Source organism: Tympanuchus pallidicinctus, unplaced genomic scaffold (assembly GCF_026119805.1).
Source record: "Tympanuchus pallidicinctus isolate F22 unplaced genomic scaffold, pur_lepc_1.0 scaffold6, whole genome shotgun sequence".
NCBI classification, from domain to species: domain Eukaryota; kingdom Metazoa; phylum Chordata; class Aves; order Galliformes; family Phasianidae; genus Tympanuchus; species Tympanuchus pallidicinctus.
The window spans coordinates 26127307-26154145 of record NW_026294780.1 but is presented as its reverse complement, the minus strand read 5'-3'; the positions used below and the strand labels follow the sequence as shown (position 1 = coordinate 26154145).

At 37.9% G+C, this 26839-nt stretch overlaps 1 protein-coding gene and 1 non-coding gene across 2 annotated transcripts in view; both read left to right on the top strand.

The window, feature by feature from the left end:
* LOC128071565 (uncharacterized) overlaps window positions 1-26839 on the top strand; it is a 591148-nt gene that overhangs the window by 453959 nt on the left and 110350 nt on the right. The gene's annotated exons all lie outside the window — the stretch shown is intronic.
* TRNAA-CGC (transfer RNA alanine (anticodon CGC)) lies at window positions 10150-10221 on the top strand. The gene has a single exon. It is a non-coding gene; the product is annotated as a tRNA-Ala (tRNA).

The window sequence follows — 26839 nt, the reverse complement described above, 5'->3', positions numbered from 1 at the left end:
CTAGTATGATCATGTGGATCCTAATCCATCCATCAGTGTTCAGGCAGTATAAACTGCCTATTTCTTCATGGGCTGTTCCGGCAAAATTCACCTTCAGAAGTGAGGTGCCCTGGGGCAATGCTAGATTCACAGACAGGCAGAAGCAGAAGAATAGTGCTCAGAACAGCTATGATGCCCACTCACACAGTATCCTGCACTGGGAAGCTGGGAAGGCAATGACACTGCTGTTAAGATTTAACCTCACAAGTATTGCTTAATAGTTTTTATTCATCTCTTTGTATCTGTTGTATCTGTGGCTATCTGCACCTTGAATATATCCTTTAGCCATTTTGTTTTGATAAGATACCACCGAAACAAAACAGAATAGACCACTGAAAAATTCTTTGATTTATGATACTATTATTACTATTATTACTATTATGATACAGGATACTATTTTTGATGTCTTAACACTATGTTTTTTTTAAAAAGTTGTAAAGGCTTAATTTGCCAGCTTTGCTTTCTGCTTCAAATATTCAAACAGCATTGTCCTAAATGATTGAACTGATGCTGCAGGGACTGTGAAAAATGGAAATAGCAACAAAACTTAAAAAAAAAAAAAAAAAAGTCACTTTCTAGTGCTGTTATTTAACTTAGACCACATACTTTATCAAAGTTGTTTTTATTTCTTGTTCTTACAGGAATTAGTTTCTCCTTTGTTATTTTCCTTTTCATCTACGCATTTGAAAACCTCTTTGTTGTGTCTTTTCTTGTTGCAAGCTCACTGTTCTTCCAGCAGACAACTGACATTAATATCAATATCATACCATTTGGGACATTGCAATTCTGGAGATAAAGGAGTATTAAAAAAGACACCACCAGTGGTCTTTTATATATCCCAGCTTCATGAAGAGTGTTTTGATTAGAAACAAATCACTCTGAATGGTGCTATTGAACATACATATTCAAACACTAATTACTTAATACACATTGAGTATATTTTATCTTGATTAATGGTAGTAAAACTTCAAGGCCAAAAACAGTACAATTATCTTACATTTTTTAAAATATTATTTAAGCTATTATTGTTACAAATGACCCAGTACTTGAAATCTTTTGGGACATTTATGAGGGCCAATTCTAATTTTTTTTGCTAGTGAAATGAGGCATTTGTTTTCTATTAGAGGATACAGTCTAGAGAATTCAGCTCAAAAATCTAATTATTTTAATGATTTGAAATCCCCTCACATCTTGAGATGTTTATATTCCCATGAATTGACTGTACTATATTTGTCTCTACTGAAAAGGACATCTTTCTATTAGAATAAAACATTCTGCTCTCAAGTAGTTATAGGAGTATGAAAAAATCTAGATATTGTGGTTCTTCATTTTGTTCACAAATCTCTCCTTTTATTTTTCCTAATTGTTTACTCTTTAATTTCTAGCTAGTCCTCTATGAAACATTTAATTCATTATATAATACTTCCAACATGCAATCTATTAAAACACACTATCAAGTAATATTTCTTAAAAAAAAAAAAAAAAAAAAAAAAAATCAGGAAAAGAAATAAAGTGAGAGGCCGAGAAATAAAATATCCAATCCAAAGAGCTGTCTATAATAATTTAAAGGTAATATGGTAGATAGATAGATAGACAGATAGATAAACTTTGAATAGCAGATACCAGTTTGCAAGTCAGAGGGACTATAAAATATTTGGGAGATAACTTCCAAATTGTAGCTCTATGCAGGTAAAATAGCTTATAGCCTTTGAGATTATTTTTCTTCATTTCAATCACATAAATAGATTTTACTTTGCTTAGGATCAGCATTTATTTATTAATATAAATAAAATTATGATATAGATTATAAACTGTACTATTTCTCTGAAAGAGTGGTCAGTCACTGGAATGGGCTGCCCAGGAAGATGGTGGAGTCACCGACTCTAGAGCTGTTCAAGGAACATTTGGATGTTGTGTTGAGGGATATGGTTTAGTGTGAACTACTGGTGATAAGTGGATGGTTGGACTGGATGGTCTTGTAGGCCTTTTCCAACCTTGGTATTTCTCTGACTCTGTGAATCTGTGAAATAAATAAATAAATAAATAAACAAACAAACAAATAAATAAATAAATAAAATGTATGAATTATACTTAGACTAGATATCCTAGAAGTAAAGTTAATAGTTTAAATTAGTAACAGATGCTGTTGCTGCTATGCAACAGCTTTGGCTTTCAGCCAGCAGAATAACATCCTTGAAGCCACAGTGAAGTTGACATTGGAAAGATAAGACGACTACTGAATGAATCACTACATGGTCCATTGGTTATACTTACATATTCAGTGAAGAGAGGATAAAGCGAGGCTACAAGGGCTTTGTAAAAATTAAAAACAAAGAGAACCAAAGCTGTCTTCTTCTAAACTGTGGAATGCAACAATTAAATTGAACATAGATCTTCCTACTCTGTCAATCTTGTGATGTTTCTTTTTTTTTTCCAAAAACATGATCTCATTAATAACATTTTTCATTTTTCTTGTATTTAGCAACCACAGCTAGGAAACAAAAACAAAACATTAAAAACAAAAAAAAAAAACCAAAAACCAAAAAACAAAGCAAACAAACAAACAAAACATAAAAACCAACATACATAGAATCACAGAATCAAAGAACTGTAGGGATTGGAAGGGACCTCTAGAGATCATCAAATCCAACCCTGCTGCCAATGCAGGCTCCCTACATCAGGTTGCACAGGCAGGCGTACAGGCAGGTTTTGGATATCTCCAGAGGTGGAGACTTCACAACCTCTCTGGGCACTGCTCCAGTGCTCCATCACCCTCACTGAGAAGAAATTCTTCACAGAAATTCCCATGTTCCAGTTTATGGCCATTTCCCTTTGTCTTATTCCCACAGGCCGCTGAAAAGAGGTTGATCATGTTCCTTTGTCTCCCACATGTGATAATTTGAGTTCAGACATGAAATCAGAAAACAAAAAGTGGGAGAAAATTTGTTCAGACCATAAAGGATGTAATGATAAATTTCTTTGTGTGCTCATATATATTTTTTTTATTATTTTTCTTGGTTCTACTAATCATCTCAAAGCTTTTATCTGTGATGCTGTTTTCCCTCTCTTCTTCTTTCTCATCTATGCTCAGTCTTACTTTGTTTGTCTCAAGACATAAAACTTGAAGTATGCTATTTTTCCAGATGGAAAAGTGTTCTGCAAACTCAGATGGAAGTGGTGGAAAAGACACTCACTTATTAACAAGCTTTTTTTCTGGCATAGCTTATATGTGAGCACTGTTCAAGCAGTAAAATAAATTAAAATTATTGGAATTGTGGATACTATAAGAAGTACCAATTGCATGTTAAAAGCTTTCTTCAGTGTAACATCTACAAGGCTAAACTTGTAGCTTTCATCTCTAAGAGAGAAAGCTCTTCTATTAATTACATGCAGTATTATTCCTAAGCAATACAAATACAATTATCTCAAAGTCCATTTTCAGTAGTTAAGTTGATGTGATATATCCAGAGCAACAAGGCAGATCAACACAAACCAAATAAAAATGTGAATATAGATTAACACTGTGTATTTATATAATAGTAATGCATTAGAATTACTTTTATAAAATAACTAATTTTAGGCAATCTTCAGAATTCATATTCCATTCCTTTGGTCATCAACATTTATTTAAATGTTATGCAAGCTTTCAATTTGCATATCAATTTCCATAACAGCAAAAGTGGCTGTGATGGATTAATGCAAAATCTCTTCTTCTAAGTACACAATAAAATTGTTTTTGTTAATTTATGTTTAGACTACAATAGCTTCTTGTAGAACAGTATAAAGAGAATTATCTGTATGTTCTGTAAATTGTGAAGACTTGGGAAAATTGGGAAGCCCACAGCACTCCCTCTGCTGTAGCTACATTACTTATTTAGACTGCTGAGATTCTGTGTGTGCTGTACAAGACTGGGATATACTGAAATATATTTCTGCTGGGAACATGAATATGGCTTTGTAGACGTTCAGTCACAATTTTTATAAATTTTTATTTCAATACCTAGCAAAATTCTGAAACAAGTTAATGTTAATAAATGAATATAGGAAGAAAGTAAGAGAATGAGATATGTAAGCAGAATCTGTTTAAAATTAATTATACCTAAGAATGGCAGAAATAAAGATTAATTTTATATATTATTTATGTATTTGTAATGTAAGTAAGTAGAAATCTCCAGCTTTTACTTTATGTTGCAATCAGGAATATTTTCTTCTTGACCAAAAAGATTTAAAGGAAGTAAAATGAAAATTTCTTCTGAGATAAAATTTAAATTTTATCAAAACTTGAACTGATATACAAATTAAAAATAGAATTTTTATAGAAATACATAAACATCTATCAATATATTTTATTCATGTATTGTTATAGACTTCATCCTGGTTTTGGCTGGGATAGAGTTTCTTTTCTTCATAGAGACTCATGTAATGCTATTTTTTGGATTTTTTATGAAAATAGTGATGATAACAAAGTGTTTAGTCATTACTGAGCAGCACTTACACAGAATCAAGGACTTTTATAAATAAACTGCCCTGCCAATGAGATGTCCAGGGATGTGTAAGACATTAAGAGGAGACGTAGACAGGACAGCTGATCTCAATTGGCCATAGAGATATTTCATGCTGTATGACATGAGATTTAAGAAATTTATCAATAGAGACCAAATGCTTTCATATACTTTAAAAGTTTAAAGTAAACTTCCAGAAAATAAAGATAAAGGGCAGACTGTAACATGAGAGATGTGATCACACTACGATGCTTTGCATTATCTCTCATACCTATTGTAGATTAAATAACCATTCCAAAGGTGGTTAATGAACTTGTAAATACAACTAAGTTCAATAAAAAGGTACCAAATTAATCAATAATCCGTAGCTGAAGGTTTCACAACAGTATCTTAATAACCCTGAAACTTGACTTCCAAAATATTCCTGTTTTTTGTAAATTTAAACAGAAGTTTTCAATACAGAAGCTAGAAATCAATATTCCAACAATACCGACACTTGTTATTTCACTCACATTTGTAAGTAGACTTCATTTATGTAAAACATTTCTTCATTCCCAAAAGATTCATGTTGCCAACGCTTCCAATGTCTTGTATTTATTAACTTCATACTCGCAACAATAAGGCCACAAAGCATTTCTACAATTGGGCAACATCCAAGGATATTTTACGAAAAGGTACGTTTCAATCTGTTTTTCATTTCCTATTTGGATTTAATATTGACTCATGCATCTAAGGTTGATGGAACTCTGGACACAGACAGGAAGTAAATGTTCAGAATTTCACATTTCACAAAATGAACACAAAAAGTAGGAATTTTGACTATTCTACCATCTATTATAATCTATGTTTGTAGGCACATGAAAAATTGCCATAATGTCTACTTTGATACCCCCAGTATCCAGAAGACTATTTGTATATAATTAAATTTACATAAATTCTGACATTTAAAGTATAGGTGATTATTTTTGGTTAGCTAAATAAAAATGTTTCTTTGCAATGTCACAAGTACAACAGGTATAAAGCAAGATGTCTGGGAGATCAGTTTTGTTATGGATCTGTAGTTACAATTAAGAGGTGAAGTTTGTGTTACAAGCTCTATATCTAAATTGTTATTTAGATTCCTGTAATAGATGGTAGTTATTTATACATGTCAGTGGCATACATAATTCAAGATCTCACAATACGTCATTTAGATTTCATCAGTAAAATTAAGTATATGCTAGAGAGCAGATAATATGACCTAGTACTAGAGTTGGGTTTGACTGTGCAAATAAATTAGTAATTACATATAATACTCAAGAAAAGAATTGAGGGTATCTGCAAAGAACTGGCAACAATGGCACAGAAATTAAGATCTCCTCCTACAGCCAGGTGGAAGTTTGGAAATTTTCCTACAGTCTCCAGAATTGACTAGATGTCTTCACGTAAAGAAGAGAATCCTATCCCAAATGTCTAATTTTGGATAAAGCTGAGCTGTCTAGGTTTTACTCACTTAATTTCTTATAGATCTCTGTTGTACATCCCCAGACAGCAGATCATCTTCTGAGTCTTAAATTTAGATAACTTGTAACTCTTGAAGACATTTATCCATAGGTCTATGCCAAATACCTTTAGAAAATATTAAAGCCAATCTTTTAAATAACAATTACTGTACTCTATCCTCCTTCAACTCTTCTCCCTTGTAAGAACTCAGCAAAATGTTTCCCAAGATTTGAATTCAGCTGACCGTATGCCATTTTTTTTTCAGATTCTCTGCAGTTGACATGGTTTTATAATTTTTGGTTATCGATATTCCACATCATAACATCATGTAGTGCACTGGGACTTAAAGTGTTAATGCTCAAGTGCCAGGTAGATAGCTGTCTGGAAGAAAAGAACTACATACGCCAGGGGGCTTTGTGATTAGAGAGGAGATATAACCCTGGGCAAGGTCACCTGATGCGCTCTTCTTTTCAGGCTCTCCTCCCTGCTTCTTTTCGGGCTCTCCTCCCTGCTGCTTAACCGGACTGAGCATCTCACCTCATCTCACCTCGGCGTTATGGTGAGGCCTATCCACCTTTCGGACATTCTCTCTCATTGTATTTGATTTACTAGCTTCAATTCTAATTATATTGTATTATGGAGTGCTATCTTGCATTCCAATACCATGTTTAGTAAATATGTTTGTTTAGTAAATTAGTTTGTTTCTCCACAGATTGTTGCCACTGTTTTTAATTATTTTGGAATCCCCTGTTTCCCTTTTCCAGAGGCGAAATCCCTCCGCCCCACTAGTCACAGAACCAGGACAAACCAGCCTGTAAACCATAAAAAAGTGTTTTACCTGACCATCCTAGAATGAAATAAAAGGTCAGTGACATATCTGTCACACTTATATGAATATTCTTGATACCCCAATACATCTCAAGTGAAACTAGAGACTTATATGTGGGATGCTGAATCATGCCCTATTAATCTTACCTCTCTTCTTCATTATTGTAAAGCATTAACATTCTTGTATGGTTTTTATATACAAACATCACCCTAATTCTACATCTTATTTTCATAAACATTTTTCAGAGTCTTTGCATAACACAGTGGAAAATTAGTATTATAAGATTTTTCTTCTATTTACTTAAAACTAAAATACAGAATTTCAGTATTAGATAAGTACTGAAAATCTTTCCAGTTTTAGATTATACCCACTATTAACCACTTCTTATTAAAATATTCACTGATATATAATTAAAATACATCTCGCTATATCCTCAAAAACGTACAAAGTAGTTTTAAATAAAAATAGAAAAAATAATGTATAAACAGCTTTTACATCTTTGGGTATAGATTTCACTTGGGCAAATAAGTTCTTTTATGTTCTTTCTCTAGAGCATCATGTTCTTCTAATAAACAGGTTTTCTGTATGTTTGTCTTTTTTTTTAATTATTTTTTATCCTTGTCTGTTAATAAGCAATAGAATATACTGATCATCAGTAAATCATTTGATTTACAGTAAGTATAATTTCTTCACAGAACAAGGAACTAAGCACGTTTCATTAAAAAGCAACTATCAAAAAAGATATGAAAAATACATACTAGATAATTTAATTGAGAAAAGTAGTCAGAAAATTTCTGTTTCATTCCCTAACAGTAGAAGAAATTAAGGATATCCACATAATAGACAGTAAAGTTGATAAAATTGAATTTATAATCTATTTGTAAAATTTATTACCCTTATTATAGTCATTATCTTGTCAGGATTAAAACTGTTTTGTAGGTAATGAAGGAATGCTTATTATGAGATGAAATGCAGAGGAAGAAAAAAGTTTAAAATCAGAAGAAAAAATTATGCAACAGAGTGCTAGGTATGGATTAGGCTGTATCCTTTAAAATGCATATCACTGTACACCTGCACTTCATAGATTCTAGATATTTCTAAGCTTTTTCAAAATCATATTTCCCACCACACCTAGAGAAAGGTACTGTGTTACAAGGGTAAACTACAAATGTTTTGAAAATTACTAACCCAGATGAGTTACTATGTATTTAAAATTTCTTTTGCATTTTGTCACAGATATTTACTAGATGCAATGTGGGGTAGGATTCTCAAAATAGAACAAAAATTAAAGAATAACTGCAATTAAATTTAAAAGGCACTTTTCCAAAACAGATGTTAATGTACGTGCCAAACTTACATAGACTGTAATGTAGACTACAAGTACCTGTTACATAGTTACAGAGAAGAACAGGCTTCCTTGACATCTTTTTCCATTTGAATAGGTAGATTTTAGTATTTTTTTAAACTACTCTGAACATGCCAGACTACAACCTTGTTATTAGCTGTCATGGATAGTTACCAGTCTTCTAGAAAATCCAGTCTTCTAGGAAAAGGGGAATCAGAGATTAACTGAATTTCAAGGGACTAGGGCTCTTGATTTACTTGCTTCTCCAGAAACTGTTTGAAGAAAAAAAGAAAATGCATTTATTGTATTACTATTACCATCTTTGCTAATGCTTATTAGAACACATTTCAGTCCACAGTGTGTTGTATTGTCATGAGTTTTCAGAGAACAATCAGCTTATGGAGATATACCACCAAATCCTCTAAGAATGTTCTAGGGAAAAAAAAAAAAAAAAAAAAAAAAAAAAAAACCACTTATTTGAAAAAAAAATAGAATGTAAAAGGGAGAAAGTTAATGTAGATTCAGAAGTGGATTTTAATACATAAACAAGAAATTTAATTTTCATCAACTTGCCAATTTTGTCCCCATGAACAGCTTTTTAACATCTCTTTTATACCATGCCTTCTTGATAAAATTTCACTGCTTCTTGGGACTTACAGATTTATAATTAAAAGAAAATTTATTCATTATATCAATGTACTTCTTTTAAAAAAAGTCTTCCGGAACAGTTTTTCAGATCCATTTTTAAGGTGAGCAGACATTGTTAGTGTTTTATCAAAGAATGCAAAGTATAACAAGAAAGAATAACAGAATCACAGAATCACAGAATTGTAGGGGTTGGAAGGGACCTCCAGAGATCATCGAGTCCAACCCCCCTGCCAAAGCAGGTTCCCTACAGCAGGTCGCACAGGTAGGCATCCAGGCAGGTCTTGAACATCTCCAGAGAAGGAGACTCCACCACCTCCCTGGGCAGCCTGTTCCAGTGCTCTGTCACCTCACTGTAAAGAAGTTCTTGCGCACATTTGTGCGGAACTTCCTATGCTGCAGTTTCCAGCCGTTTCCCCTTGTCCTGTCTCCACGCACCACTGAAAACAGTCTGGCCTCGCCATTCTGCCCCCCCACACCTTAGATATTTATAGACCTGGATCAGGTCCCCTCTCAGTCTTCTTTTCTCAAGGCTGAACAGACCCAGTTCACTCAGCCTTTCTTCATAGGAGAGATGCTCCTGGCCCTTCACCATCTTTGTGGCTCTCCACTGGACTCTTTCCAAGAGATCTCTGTCTTTTTTGTACTGAGAAGCCCAGAATTGGACACAGTACTCTAGATGAGGCCTGACCAGGGTAGAGTAGAGGGGGAGGATCACCTCCCTCGACCTGCTGGCCATGTTCTCTTTAATGCACCCCAGAATGCCATTGGTCTTTTTGGCCATTAGGGCACAATGCTGGCTCATGGCCAACCTGTCGTCCACCACGACACCCAAGTCCCTCTCCGCAGAGCTCCTCTCCAGCAGGTCATCCCTCAACCTGTACTGGTGCATGCAATTATTCCTCCCTAAATGTAAGACTCTGCACTTGCTTTCTGGATTCTATAGGTACATTAGAGGATTCTATAGGTACATTGGTCAGAAAAGAAAGTACAAGGAGAGTGTACTCCCTACGATAAATGAAAAAGGAGAACTGGCAAGAACAGACATGAAGAAAGATGAGATACACAACAAGTTCTTTACCTCAGTCTTCATTGGCAGGCTTTCTGCATCTCTCAAGTCTCTGAAACTCAGAGCAGGGCTTGGAAGAACTTACACTCCTGCTGTAAGTGAAGAACAAGTTCAAGACCACCAAGTGAACCTGAATGTGTACAAGTCTATAAGGTGGGATGACATACAACACAGGGCTAGGAGTAAGGTATTTGCTAAGACACTTTTCATGATAATTGAATATTCAGTATTTGCAAGTGGGGATGTAGCTCAGTGGTAGAGCGCACGCTTCGCATGTGTGAGGTCCTGGGTTCAATCCCTAGCATCTCCACAGTTTTTTTGCAGAGTGCAGTGATGCAAAATCCTTTCCACTTTAAAATCAGAACATGCCTGAGGCTGCCTCATGAGGGTGAATTCACACGTCTCTCTGGCCACATGACGTTCATCCCAGCATCCTGTTTTAATGTGAATGCCAAGAATATTCTCCACTATGTTTGAAAAGTAATGGTGTTTAAGTGAAGTCTCTGGTGACTGGAAAAAGGGAAACATCACTCCGTTTTTAAGAAATGGAGGAGGATTGATCAAGTGGACCAAAAACGACGCAATCCAACAGCATGCACTTGCAGCCCAGAAGGCAAACTGTATCCTGGTGTCACGGAGTTAATTAGATCAATCTATGCCCATGACATAGACTGACAATGTCCATCCCCTCGCCCCCCCTTCACACACACACACAAAATGGGAAGGAAAACAGAAAAGGGATAGGAATATGGGAGCGGAGCTCAAGGAAGGAAAAAATACAGCGGCAATGATCTATGGAGGAAAACATATTTTACTAATTATGGTATCAGAATACAAGATAACGCAATATAATAAAATCTAATTGAAATTGAGACTAACAAATCAAATAAAATAGGAAAGAGAGTTCCTGAGACCAAGTCAAACCTGAAAAGCTTGTTACGACTAGGAAAGCACCCTCCAGCACCCACTGCAACAGAGTAAGAGACTGCCCAACCAGGAAAGGTCAGATTCCATGACTTCCATGATGCACAGGGACAGGTATCCGGAATTGGAGCATTAACACTTTAACTCCCAGTGCACTACATGAAGTTTTGATGTGAAATACCGAAAAACAAAAATCATAAAAACATGACATTCCATCCCTTATTCTACATCACTACATCATGCTTGATATATATACATATATACAAACAAACAATGATTAAAATGCATTACACACATATGTCTACATGCATATATATACATAGAATTACTGATTGCATTCCCTCAACATCAAATTTCCTTGTGGTACACATTGAACATCCCTGTTTTTCTGCATCACCCACCAAGTGGACAAAAACAGTTCCGCAATGAGGTTTGCCCCTCCCAGAAGCTGGAAAGACCCAAACTGCTTTTCCCAACATGCTCTTTACTGTACTACAGGGACTTTATCTCCCTCTACGGTATGTAGGGGGCTGGATTGAGTAGGACCATCACAACTGATAGATACTCATGCACTGATTAACCAGGTGGCTTCTGCCAAATGCTTCTCCCAATGCTTAAATGTTCTGTCACCCATTGCTTTCAACATAGTATTTAACAATCCATTGTATCATTCAATTTTACCAGAGGTTGGTGCATGATAGGGAATATGATAAATCCACTCAACACCATGATCTTTGGCCCAAATATTTACAAGAGAATTTTTGAAATGATTCCCATTATCTAATTCAATTCTTTCTGAGTGCCACATCACCACAGGACTTGTTTCTTTAGACTTAATATGGTGTTTCCAAACTGTCATGGTTTTGTGATTTTTGGTTTTCAGTATTCCACGTCATAACATCATGTGGGGCACTGGGAGTTGAACTGTTAATGCTCAAGTTCTGAGTGCCTGTCCAGAAGAGAAGAACTACATTCCCCAGGGGACTTTGCAGTCACAGAGAGGAGATATAACTCCTGACAAGATCACCTGATGTGCTTTTTTTCATCCACTTTTCTTTGTCGGCTCTCCTCCGGTCTCCCTGCTGCTCAACTGGACTGCACATCTCACCTCAGCGTTGTGGTGAGGCCTATCCACCTTTCAGACATTCTCTCCCTCATTATATTTGATTTATTAGCTTCAATTCTAATTGTATTGTAGTATAGCGTGCTATCTTGCATTCCGATACTATATTTAGTAAATTAGTTTTTTTCTCCTCAGATCGTTGCCACTGTTTTTAATTATTTTGGGGTCCCCTGTTTCCCTTTTTCCTGAGGCACAGAGTTTGCAAAATCCCGTCCTGCTAGATACGGAACTAGGCCAAACCTGCCCATAAACCGTTGAGAGGGCAGTAGCATGGGAAAGTGCATATGTTTCAAGCCACCCAGTGGTTGCCTCCACCTTGGACATAACAACACTGGGAGATCGTGGCAAGATAATATAATCAACCTGCCATGCCTCCCCATATTTATACTTTTGTCATCGCCCTTCCCCCCAGACAGGTTTCATCTTCTTGGCTTGTTTAATTATTGCACATGTTTCACAGTCATTAATAACCTGTGCAATAGCATCCATAGTTAAGTCCATCCCTCGGTCTCTAGCCCATTTATACGTTGCACCTCTTCCTTCATGACCCGAGGTCTCATAGGCCCACGAAGCTAGAAATAATTCACTCCTGTGTTGCCAGTCCAGGTCTATTTGAGCCATCTCAACTCTGGCAGCTCGGCCTACTTGATGGTTATTTTGCTGTTCTTCAGTAACCCGACTCTTGGGCACATGAGCATCTACATGGCACAACTTTACAACCATATTCTTTATTCGGGCAGCAATGTCTTTCCCCAGTTCAGCAGCACAAATAGGTTTACCCCTTCTTTGCCTCTTATTTTGCTCCCAATGCTGTAACCACCCCCATAAGGCATTTGCCACCATTGATGAGTCAGTATAAAGTATTGGCCACCTCTCCCGTTCAGAAACATTTAAGGCCAGTTGGACAGCCTTTACCTCTGCAAATTGGCTTGATTCTCCTTTCCTTTCAGTGGCCTCTGCAACTTGTCATGTGGGGCTCCACACAGCAGCTTTCCATCTGTGATGCTTCCCCACAATATGACATGATCCATCTGTGAACAGGGCATATTTCTTTTCATTTTCTGGTAGTTCATTGTATGGTGGGGCCTCTTTAGCTTGCAATACCTCTTTCGCTGGTGATATTCCAAACTTTTTACCTTCAGGCCAGTCCATGATCACCTCTAGGATTCCTGGATGGCTGAGGTTCCCTATCCGTGCTCACTACATAATCAACTAAATCCACTTACTCCAAGTGGCATCAGTAGCATGATGGGTGGAGGGAACCTTTCCCTTGAACATCCAGTTCAACACTGGCAGTTGAGGTGCCAGAATGAGCTGTGTTTCAGTACCACCTACTTCGGAAGCAGCTCAAATCCCTTCATACACTGCTAAGATCTCCTTTTCAGTTGTAGTGTGGCACTCTTCGGATCCCCTGTACGCTCAACTCCAGAATCCCAGGGGTCAGACTTGGCTCTCTCCTGAGGCTCTTTGCCACAAACTCCAAGTGGGACCTTTCTCTCCAGCAGCAGTGAAGAGGACGTTCTTCACATCCTGTTCCATCCGTACTGGCCCTCAGGCCACGGCACGGGCTATCTCCTGCTTAATCTTTTCAAAAGCCTGCTGCTGCTCAAGGCCCCATGTAAACTCATTCTTCATTCGCGTCATATGATAAAGGGGACTTACAGTGAGGCTGTAGTTTGAAACATGCATTCTCCAAAAACCCGCTATACCTAGAAGAGACTGTGTCTCTCTCTTGCTAGTGGGTGGAGACATAGCAGTTATTTTGTCAGTCACATCTGCTGGAATGTGACAACGGCCATCTTGCCACTTTATACCTAGGAACTGAATTTCCTGGGCAGGTCCTTTCACTTTGCTTTGCTTAATAGCAAAACCAGCACGAAGAAGAATTTGGATCATTCGCTCTCCTTTTGTGAAGACTTCTTCTGCTGTATCGCCCCACATAATGATGTCATCAATGTACTGCAGGTGCTCAGGAGCACTGCCCTGTTCCAATACAGCTTGGATCAACCCATGGCAAATGGTAGGGCTGTGTTTCCACCCCTGGGGCAAACGGTTCCAGGTATACTGAATGCCCCTCCAGGTGAAAGCAAACTGTGGCTTACATTCTTTGGCCAAAGGAATGGAAAAGAAGGCATTAGCAATGTCAGTGGTGGCATACCATTCGGCTGCTTTTGACTCCAGTTCATACTGGAGTTCTAACATGTCTGGCACAGCAGCACTCAGTGGGAGTGTGACTTCATTCAGGCCACGTCATTCTGGGCTCCATCTGAAGAAGAATGGCAGGGAGGGGAAAGTATGATTGTTCCTCTCTACTCGACCCCTGTGAGAACCTAGCTGCAGTACTGCATCCAGCTTAAGAACAGTGTAGAGCTGTTGGAGCAGGATCATGAGGATGATCAAGAGCTGGAACAGAACATCACTCCTATGAAGAAAGATTGAGGGAGCTGGGCTTTTAGCCTGGAGAACAGAATTCTCCAGGGAGTCCTCATCACAGCCTTTCCATATTTAAAGGGAGATTATAAACATGATGAAGAAGAATTTTTACATAAGTAGATAGTTATAGGACAAGGGAGAACAGTTCTGAACTTAAAGAGGGGAGATTTAGAGAAGATGTTAGGAACACCTCCTTTACTCAGAGGCACTGGAACAGGCTTTGTAGAGAAGCTATGAATATCTCAACCCTGGAAGTGTTTGGTGCCAGTTTGAGTAGGACGCTGGGAAGTCTGATCTAGTGGGTGGCAACCCTGACCATGGCAGGAGTGTTGGAACTAGGTGACATCTATGCTTTCTCTCATTACAGCCATTCTATGATTCTAAGATCTCATTATAAGCTGATTTTTCATCCCAGAAAAAGTTGGTGGTTTTTGGTTTTTGTTTTTTTTTTTTTTCACTAAAGCAATGTATCTGTTCTAACTAAAGTCACATTTAAAAAGTTCAGTACTCTCCTTATTTGTTTGTTTTTTTAGCAGAATAGTTGCTTCAGGGTATGTTTGGATCTCAGAGACAGGTTATCGCAGGAGCAGAGGCAAGCAAACTATTAGAGCAACACAAAGGGTTATGAGTTCTATTCAGTATACACACACTCACACACCCATTTTAGATAATCCCAATAAGCAGCATGCAGAAGCTTCCTAAACAAGTAAGCACACTATTACTTACTGAATCCTGAGAGACAGTGAAACTCTGAAAAGGAAAGGGAGAAGAAAAATACCAGCAGTGTATTTGATAGGTAGTGTCAGCAGGGTAGAAACTGTTCTAAAGTGCACTTTTCCTCTCTCACCCACCACAGCTTCTCTCCTGCTTTTATTCTCTCCAGGGTCAGCAGTCTTCTTTTCACTTGCATGCCACAGCTGCGTGTTCAACATGTGATACAGAGCCCAAGTGGAACACTTGCTTGCTAAACAAGTTGTTGTAAAAACAAAATGAACTACCAAGGTCAACTTTCTCTGAAAAACAAGATATTTGCTACAGCCACAGATATGATTTCCCTTAAAACTGTCAGAATACTTTGTTCCATCCCAGGATCATTCTTTAATCAGGGTCCTTTTGGGTCCCCAACACAATAATAGTCAACTAAAATAAAAGCTCATGGGTCACTTGCAATTGAAATTGTTTATTGGAAATGCTTTTCAGTGAAAAGATGATTAGCTTTTACAATTTTCCATAAAGATTTAGAAAAATGTGAAGTCAAGAACAGATGTGAGAATGTGTGATTAAGTTCATACTTTTTTAACTGAAAATCTCCCTTGACATGCTGCCTACTGTAATTAGCATTTACAATAAAAAGAAAGGTTAAAAAACTGTAAGTAAACTTACTAATATTTTACTTCACCAAGAATAGAGAACTTAATCATTTTGTGGTCACTATACCCAAGACAGCTTTGGACCACCATAGCTATCACCATTTCCTCTGTACTTGTAAACCATAGGTAAACTGGCTTGATTTGAACAAGTTGACTGACCTGAGCTCTCCTAGTCATGCAAAGAAATACAGCAACATTGGCACAACATTTTGTGCAATTTGGATGCTAAAGAAGATCCCTGAGTTTCTTCTATAGAGGGACACGGGACTTCAGTAAGTCTTGTAATAGTGACCCAAAGGGCCTCCAAGTTACTACATTACCATCAGAAAAGCAAGATTTCAACAGCAATAATGATCAATATGTGAGAAACACACTCAAGGTCAAAAATTTCTAATCAGGCAAAAATCTCTGTGTAGAGCACTTTATTCATTAGCACAGTAGTGGGCGCACACCCCCTACTGATAAGGGAGAAATTCCACAACTAGTCAGTGAAATCCATTCTGCTATACACCCTGGGTCCCATGCAGGAAAAACCTCTCCTGGCACTCATTGGTTGAGCATCTCAGGCTCACAGTCTTCCAACGCTGTTGCTACATTACACTTCCATAGTTATGTTTACACTTCCACAGATACAGTTACACTTCCATACAATGTCTGCTACCAACCCATTGTCTTTGAGTATGTTCTGGACTTTTTATAGCAATAGGAGGACAATATTTTCACTCATTCTGTCTCTCCTTTACTATAATGCATATGCCAATTCTACCTAAGTCGAACGCACCAGTCTCAACTTTTCTCTGCTCAGGAGTTTTCTTTGTAAAAGGTTACTTATCCTATGCTATATACAGAAAATACTGAAAACTTCCACTGCAAAAACACAATCTATCTCTCATAAATATTAGCAGCAAGTTTATATTTTAATACTGCAAGTTACTACATGATTACCACTAGTAAAGCATTAAATTTTATTATCATTGTTATGTATGAATACATATATTTATATATTCAAAATGTTATTGATACAGTGCTGTTCTGGTTTCAGCTGAGCCAGGGTTGATTTTTTTTTCTTTATAATGTCTGGTTCACCAGTTATCTTTTGGACTAACTTCATGTGATTGCAAAAAGTGATTGTTCCATACTATCCTTAAACTCACTACCTGGTATTTAGGGCTCTCCTCTGCAAGAAAATAAATGTGAGTTTGACTCCGTAAGGTAGTAAATACACTTACATGTGATTTTGTATGACCGGTACCAACTATTTTATTATATTATATTATTATTATTATTTTTAAATTGAGACTTCAAAACATGTTTGCTATCCTCTACCTTCTTCATTGCTGATTCTGTGGTCAAAGGGAACTTGATAATGGCATAATTGTCCAGCTTGTTTCTCCTCAGGGCACTCATCTGGGGGTATTTAGGCTGCTATCACAAGCACAGGGCAATGTGCGGATCCTCTTCTTGTGGTTGTGGTCTCCCTTCAGGACAGCCTTCTTGGCCTTCAATGCTTTGGCTTTGCTTACGTCTTTGGTGGCATGGCCTCCTTCTTCACCTTGGATGCCATCTTGCACAGCCAGAAGCCGAAAGAGGTGAGCTGCAAGAGGTCCAAGAGGCTCCTGGAATGTGTTGATGATAACTTTCTGGTTCAGGTATTGGACAGACCGACCACAGGTGAAGTATTGCTGGACCTGCTGCTCACCAATGAGAAAGAGATCATTAAAGGTGTTAAGGTTGGAGGCAGCTTGGGCTGCAGTGACCACGTCCTGGTTCATGAGTTCATGATCTTGACGGATGTGGGCCAGGCAAAGAGTGGCCTCAGGACCCTGAACTTTGGAAGAGCAAACTTCTTTAAGCTGTTCAGTGGACTGTTGGCTAAGATCCCCTGGGATGCTGTCTATAAAAACAAAGATGTTGAGTAGAGCTGGCTATTCTTCAAGAGCTCTCCATTCCTCTGAATCAGAAAGCGGGCAGAGGAGGTGGGAAACCAGCATGACTTGGAAAGGACCTGCTGGGCACACTGAGGACAAAGAAAGGTGTGTACAAGCTCTGGAAACAAGGGTGTGTCACCTGGGAAGAATACAGGGATGCCATCTGGATTTGCAGATGTGGGATCAGGAAAGCCAAGGCATAGGCGGAACTGAACTTGGTGAGGGACGTGAAAAACAGTAGGAAGACATTCTACAGGTACATTGGCCAGAAAAGACAGGCCAAAGCAAGTGTACTTCCATTGGTAAATGTAAAAGGAGAACTGGCTTCAAAGAGAGAAGAGAAGGCTGAGGTACTGAAGGAGTTCTTTGCCTTGGTCTTCAATGGCAGCCAGGATTCCAGTAATTCTCATGTCCCTAAGCCTTGCATCCCTAAACCTCTAGGTGGGGATTGGGGAAGTAAATCCCCCCCCACTGTGAGGACAGAGCAGGTCCGAGACCACCTCATGAGTCTGAATGTGTACAAGTCTATGAGGCAGGATGGCATTCATCATGGAGTTCTGAAGGAGCTGACTGAGGTGGTTGCTGAGCTGCTCTCCATCATATTTGAAAAGTCATGGCTGTCAGTTGAGGTCCCAGATGACTGGAGGAAGGGTCACATCACTCCCATTAACAAGACAGAGAGCAAGGAGGACCCGGGGAACTACAGGCTGGTGAGTCTCACCTCTGTGCCTGAGAAGATCACGCAACAGATCCTCCTGGAAGACATGCTTGATCACATGAGGTATGACTGAGTGTGTGATTAGAGACAGACAGCATGGCTTCACCAGAGAAGGTCATTCCTAACCAATCTGGTGGCCTTCTATGATGGGGTGATGGCATTGGTGGACAAGGGGAAGGCGCCTACAAAGAGGAGGGGAATCAACTCTTTGAAAGGGCAGATAACTGCAGGACACGGGGAAATGGTTTGAAGTTGAGGGAGAGAAGATTTAGGTTGGATGTCAGGGGGAAGTTCTTTACAGAGAGAGCGGTGAAGTGCTGGAACAGGCTGCCCAGAGAGATTGTGGATCTAGAGGTGCTCAAGGCCAGATTGGATGGGCTCTGGGCAGCCTGGTCTAGTATTAAATGGGGAGGTTGGTGGCCCTGCATGTGGTAGGGGGGTTGGAGATTCATGATCCTTGATGTCTCTTCCAATCCTGGCCATTCTGTGATTCCATGTTTGTATTTTCTATTTTATTTAAGAGTTGTTAAGAGCTGTTATTTAAGACTTCCTGCTAAGGCTGGAAGTCTTGAAAAAATTTAACTTCATCTATACTAAAAGGAAGAAAACATCAAGAACAGAGGTTTATGCTTTTTTTTTTTTACTTTTTACTATTACTATTTTTGTTGTTTTATTATTTGAAAAAAAAATGTATTCAAGCTATTGAAGGTGAAGATGAAAACAAAATATGCTTTAAGAAAATAGTATAACAATTGTTGTGTGATAAGTAAACCTTAAATCTGTGTCATCCAGGAACCAGAATAAGCAGCTGTAACTTTAAATAAAGATTTGATGAATAGTTGAAAATAACATATTGTTTTCATTTTTTCATTTTCCAAGCAACATTTTTTTCTTCATTTGCTAAATTAATTAAATTAAGAACCTTTTTTTTCTGATTCTCTTCATGTACTGTATCTGAATTTTCTTCTTCAATGAATGCATTGCAAATTAGGAGATTTAAATAACAATATCCATACCTAGTGACAAACCAAGCTGTAGAACACTAACTAGGGAAGGCTATAGGGCTTGACCCAACATTCTTTTAAATAGAAGTCTATGTGCAGCTGAGTTGACAAATACTCAAAGTACATTGGAGCAGTAATTTCACAAGTAATTACTTTCTGCAGTGAAAAGCAGTTGTCTTCTACCAAATACAGTATTACTATAGCATCTGGTTGTATTGACACTGCCAATTATGTGCCATTCTAATATACTTGTAATTCACTCTTATGTCCAGTAGGCTTTTGTTATACTTGCCCAAATCAATAATTAATCAAGGCTGTGTCATTTTCAATAAAGTCCTCATGCTTTTTCAATCACAAAGCAGTAAAGATATGTCAAAGTTTATTCTATAATGTATTCTTTCAGACGACACAAAAAACATTCAGATGACACAAAAACATTCAGTTCCTTTCAATGAAAATGCTTCCCTTCTCTGCTGTTAGCATTCTACAGCACCTGTTTTCTTTGTCCAGAATTAAATTCCTCTAACGAGCAGAATATGATTTCACATTTGTAACTGACTACGCAACCTATAGCTTCACAACTTACAAGTGACTGTTTAATCACTTCTGAGGCTGAGCAGCTAACAGACTGGAAATCTTCTAAGATATATATGTAATTTTATAAACTGCAATGATAGTCTGTACTCAGCTTATGTGACAAGGTTTTGGTAGAAGGGGAGCAGCAGGAATGACCTCTGAGATAAGAGACCAGGAGATGCTCCCATGTCAAACAGCTAGTTCCACATGACCCCAAAAGAAACCCTGGACAAAGCTGAGCCAATGAGTGATATTGGTTGCACCTCTGTACTGACATATTTAAGAAAGGCTAAAAATTTAAGAAAGACTAAAAAAGAATCCTAAAAAAAAAAGAATGCCAAACTAGCTATTAATATATTCTCGGTAAAATTATCAGTAATATTTTAAGCCATTTATGAAACTATTGCTTCTCTGTAGCTCACTGAACTTCTTGAGATAAAGTAGCAAGAGCTACTGATGTGCAAGAGTTGTTAGGAGTGGGGAAAAAAAAAAAGAAAAAAAGAAAAAAAAAAGTTGAGAGAACTCTGCAGATTTCATGGTAGCAATGAAATGAGGAGGAAATGCTTTAGGTGTCAGAGCAGAGATTCCCTTGGAGAAGCTCACGGTGTAGCAGGTTGTCTAAGTGCAACCTATGGAGAATACCAAACTTCTGCAGGTAGTGAAAGGTGAGAAGGGCCCCATAAGTGAAAGCGAAAAGGCAAGAATGCTTCACAGTGATGGAGAATAAGACGGGTGAAGGGGAATAGTTAGAGATAGTTTATAGAAGCAAGAATGTAGAGCTTATTAGAAAAGAAGGAATGGCAGACACTGGGGCTGGGATAGTGAGGGGGATGAAAGCCATAAAGATAAGGGTTTGAGAACAGCCCGAGGACATTTGGCAGGGAGGTGATTAGATGTCCACAGGGCAAGAAGAAACTGGTTTGGGGGGATGCCTCCCTGCAAGGTCAGAAGTTCACAGCAAGAAGGGTCAGAAGCCTTTGTGAGGAAGACAACAAATCTTCATCCCATGATCCACTATGCATGTGCAAGACGGGAGGGTCTGCATGCTAATAAACTCTAGTGGGTGTAATGAATATGTATACAAATTCCAGGAGAATTATTGATTGTGTATTAGTTTGGCCTACATCTGTAGCATGATTTTTCTTGACAGTGTGCAAGTTAGGAGGAACGATCCCCCTTGCACCCAGTGCACAGCACTGATTTAAACATACCTTCTTTTATAACTACTTTGTGGTTATAGAGTTGATTCTGCACATCAGTAGATGCACTCCGAAGGAAGATACTGTTTATATAGAGCCCCTGTAGGAACAAGATCCTAGCAAGCATTTCAGCTCACAAAGAGAGCAAGTTTATGGGTAAGAATAATGGCCCAATAGAGGCACACATTGGAGCACTTTTTTCTGTAAGGAAAGCACCTATGGTATGGTTTCATACTGGTGCAGATCTCGAACTGCAACCTGAGGGAAGAACTCTCTTTGGAACAGTCCATGAAGAGCTGCATATCATGGGAAGGATTGATGCCAGAGCAGGGGGAGAGCATGAGGAGGAAGACAGATAGATGCTAAGATTTTTCTCTCTGGATAAATATATAATGAAAAAAGCTTACACTGCTGCATACCGGTGTACTAAGTGAACCTATGAATTACTCCATAGATTCCTACAGTTTTGTTAAGGCCAGATGACTGAGTTAGAGTAGGGTAAGTGAAAGTTTGCATTGAAATGGTCAGCTCAGATATTAAGAAATGAGGATGCATTTGGGCAATGAAAGCAGATTATTCTAACTGTAATTACCATTTGAGAGTGTCTCCCTTTTCATACTAGATATATCTATTTGCATTCATATGACACTATAAATAATTTCTTCTCATCTCTTGAAGAGTTCAAAGCTGTGTAACATGCATGTGTCTATCTTAGTCTTTGAACTTGAAAGCTGTTTTACAATGTCATTAACTTTTCCTGTCACAAATGTCAAGTTGCATTAAAAATGAAACAACCCATTTCCTCTAAAGTGAGGCATTTGTTGTTATGAAAAAGGAAAAAAAAAATCATACAGTGAAACAGAGAGAGTATTTTCTGAGTGTTTTCAGATATGAAAATGTATGAAATGTTTGGAATAACATTTTCAGCCTTCAAGTTCATATTATGTATTGAGTTCACAAGCCACAAAAAGAAAAACATAAACAACAAACAAATAAAACATAAAAACAAACAATCAAATTATGGAATCATGGAATGGTTTGGGTTGGAAGGGACCTTTAAGATCATCTAATTCCACCCCCCTACTATAGGTAGGGACACTTCCCACTAGACCAGGCTGCTCGAAGCCCCATATAGTCTGGATTTGAATGGTTCCAGAGAGAGGACATTCACAACCTCTCTGGGCAACCTGTTCCAGTGTTTCATCACCCTCATAGTAAAGAATTTCTTCTTAATATCTAGTCCAAATCTACCCTCTTTCAATTTAAAGACATTTCCCCTTGTCCTGTCACTACTTGCCCTTATAAAAAGTCTCCCTCCACCTTTCTTGTAGGCCCCCTTCAGGTACCAGAAGACTACTATAAAACCTCCTTGGAGCCTTCTCTTTTCCAAGCTGAACAGCCCCAGCTCTCTCAGCCTGTCTTTGTAGGGGAGGTACTTTAGCCCTCTGATATTTGTTGTGGCCCTCCTCTGGACCCATTCCAACGACTTCACATCTATCTTATGTTGGGGGACCCAGAACTGGATGCAGTACTGCAGGTGGGGCCTCATGAGAGTAAAGCAGAGGGGCAGAATCATCTCCCTCAACCCACTGGTCACACTTCTCTTGATGCAACCCAGGATATGGTTAGCTTGCTGGACTGCAAGAACATATTGCTGGCTCATGTTGATTCTTTCATCAACCAACAATCCCAAATCCTTTTCCTCAGGGCTGCTCTCAAGCCATTCTCTGCCTAACCTGTATCTGTGCTTGAGATTGCCCCGACCTAGTGCAGGACCTTGCACTTGGCCCTCTTGAACTTCATGAGGTTGGGATGGGCCCACCTCTCAAGCCTGTCCGGGCTCCTCTGGATTGCATCCCCTTCCCCTAGCTCTTGATATAAAGTATGACTCAGCTTGGTATCTGCTGCAGACTTGCTGAGAGTGTGCTTGATTCCATTGTTCATGCTGCCTACAAACATGTTAAACAGCACCTGTCCCAGCATCGATCCCTGAGAACTGCCACTTGTCATCCGTCTCCACTTGGCAATGAACCATTGACTGCAACTCTCTTAAGAGCAGTCATCTAGCAAATGAATTATCTATGTATACACCTATGTATACACCTATTATGAAGAGCATGGATGCAATGAGTAACATATGAGGAAAGGGAAAAAACATGCTATGTTATTAAAAAGCTATTTTATTGCTCTGCATTTTCATTTCAAAAATGAACAAAAGAAGGAGATGAGTTATTTTGTTCAGAGCTTTTGCAAAGATACATGTATTATGCATTATTTTGTGACCTGAAAATTATCCTGTCAAAGGCAATATATAATGTACTGAGCATCCATAGTGGCTGGAGTGGACCTGTGTTGTATGACTGCACTAAAAAATCATTCTTTCATATCTGACACATATTCCTTCTTGAAGATTACTGACATGCATGATCCTAGAATGACAGATAAGTACCATGACTATAGCTATTTATATTGACATGGCAAGAAGCGGCCAACCAAATCTAAATTGTGGTCAAAACACAGAGGCCTAAAAGATTATCCTATGAAAATCCAGTTAAATATTAAAATATTAATTCCTCTTGGATTTAGTGATGGCAAAGAAGCATAGATTGCACTACTGCAATTGGTCACATAAATGTTTCCTGTGCTGAAATAAGAAAAAAAATGGACAGATAGAAAACTGTTACAGTAACCAGTTAGTGTATGTAATGGACTATCAGATCCTGGGGAAATATTACCTGCAAATACACATGACGTATCTGTGGAGGTGAAAGAAATGGTCAAAAGCTGGCAAAACAAATTAGTGCTTTGTTCTATTTACCCACAAGAAAGGGCACTGCCTTCTTGGGCAAGTTGCAGATATTCAATATGACGAGATCCTCATACAATACAAAGAGACAATCTACTCTCTAATATAGGCATAAGGAGTATGTTTCTATATTAAAATTGCTAGGATCTCAGACAGATAGATCCTGACATGTCTTACATACTTGTAATTTTCCTTCATATATTTTCTCTGTGATTCTCTGTCCCAGTATGAGGAAGTGTACATTTTGTAAGCTGTCTAGTCACTTCTTAAGTATCATATTTCCCTGCAGGAGAGTTTGCAGTTCTGTATACAATACACTAATCTCAGATATGTTGAGAAAATCACTGGGAATTCTCTGAGGACTTCAGCCCCCAGAGCAATTTGTTTTCAAAGAGAAGAACTGTGTGTCTCCACTTTTAATAAAATGAATGAAGAATCAGGCCTTGAATCATATATGGTATAACCTTGAAAATAAAACAAAAGGCCAGACACACAATAAATCACTGATTTGTTGTGGTGGGAGGGTGATCATCTGCAACTGATCTGGATTTGTATCTTGAATCAAATTCATTATTTCTCAGAGTTCTAATTGCTTCCATTGTTTTGTCTGAAATCAAGAGCAAAAATGAAAGCAAAAGAAAGCCTTGTTAGCAATACAACAATTTAGGTATCCCATTGAAGATCATTATAGAACGTAATCTGTTAATCAGATGATCAATACGATCATTAGATGATGAACTGAAAATACTATTGATCACTTCTTTAGGAACAACTAAAGAGAAAATTTGTCCTATTTTTCTACTTGATTCATAATAAACTTTACATTGCATTTTTAATGATTTTTTTCCTTTTCTTCCTGTCCTTCTTCTTAGTGCTATTCATTTAAATATAATAGTATTGTTGTTTTTTATATAATTTTCACTAAAAATAAAACTTTGTAACCACAGTCACTTCCATAATTAGAGCTGTGAAGAATCTTAAGCTAAGCCTGACATTTTTTTTCCAGATTTGAAGTCATGGTTGTTTTTCCTTGATTCTATTTCTCTGTTGATTTTTTTTGCCATTAGTAAAGCATCAGCTGTTTTGTTATTTGTGCTATAATTATATAACAGCTGTTCAAATGATGATAATAGTACTATACTGAAGATGTAGAATTGAGGATTCAGTGTAATCACTGTAGAGATGACTGAAAAAAAGTAAAATATTGTAGATATTTTGTTTGCTTTCTTTTTAAGGCTTGAAGATTACTATTACTCTCAAACTGGAAATATCAGACACTTGATACCTGCAAATGGAGCAGCAATTATAAAGTCCAGCACTAAGGCTTAATTCTAATACTCTTGAGTCAATCATGTAAAAAATTCTTAACAATAATTATTCATATGAAGAATGCATTATTTTGTGAAATTAGAACATTCTGGAAAAAATATATGGAAAAATTCTTTACAATATTGAATACCCCTTCTACCCCAAACCAAATATTTTTGTAGTAAGCCTCATTAAATTTTACACACAAAGAAGAACTAGAACATTGCAAAATGCATCATAATTCTGAATCAAAATCCATTTAATTTTGACTTAGTCTAGTTACTTAAGGAAACAATTCATAAAAGAAAGAAAAGATTGATGGATGCAGGAGGATGTATGTGTCTGTCTGTACAACAAAAAAATCCTTCTCCTTAGTCTGGAACAGAAAATAAAACCACAAAACAGAGTTGGAAAAACCTCCCAGGTCAGAATTGGATAGGTGAAATAGGAAATTCTAGAAAAACAAACAAAAAAGGCTTTTTGGCATTCTGTATTACATGATTCAAGCTTTTTTGGATGAACATACTGTTTAAGCCACTAATTCCCTATTTTACTTATTTGAGAAGTTTAAGGATTGTAATTCGAGAACCGAATTCTATGCTGAATTCAGATATGAAGAAGTTAGTTGCACCTTGCAAGAACAATAAGATTTCTCTGTTTAATGCAAGAGCTAGCCTGGCCTCATATTCATGGAATTATAGAATCATTTGAGTTGGAAGGGACCTTTAAACGTCCTCTGGTCCAAATCCCCTGAATGAATCAAGTTGCTCAGAGTCATGATCAGCCTGACTTTGAATGTCCCCTGGAATGAGGCTGAAGGCCTTTTGTCTGTGACAAGGGGGCTAACCCTGCCCCTTTCCCCATGGGAAACCAGAGATAAGTGAGGAGTTCACTGACTGAGATAAGGAGAAAGATATTTTACTAAAAATATTAAAGGAATGTGATATAATACAATAAAAAAGGAATCATGAGTAATAAGACACACAAACAGAAAAGAGAAAGTATCTCTTAGCCTTATGACAAGCTCAGGTAGAGCAGAAAAAGATAAGAGAGAGAAGACCATATCACTTTCATCCGTGAAGCCAAGGGAGAAGAAATGGAGCACTTTGGGAACTGTAGTTCCTTAGCAGCCATCTCAATTCTATCTGTTCATTGCATGGTGTCATGATATGGAATACCTATGGAAAAACATGACAATGGGGCATTTACCGCTTCTCTGGGCAGCCTGTTCTAGTGCTCACCACTTTCATTTTTGAAAAGTTTCTTCCTTATGTCCTATCTAAATTTCCCCTCTTTTATCCCCATTTATCTTCAGCTTATCACAACAGACCCTGCCAAAGACTCTATTCCCTTCATTTTTACAGTCCCTCATTAGATACTGATAGGCTACTATCATGTCTTCCTGGAGCCTTCTCTTCTTCAGACTGAACAGCAGCATGTATTTCAGCTTGTCCACATAGGGAGGTATTTCATTATTTCATCCCTTGGACCATTTTGTGATCCTTCTCTGGATACTGAGGGGGGGGGTCAAGATCACCT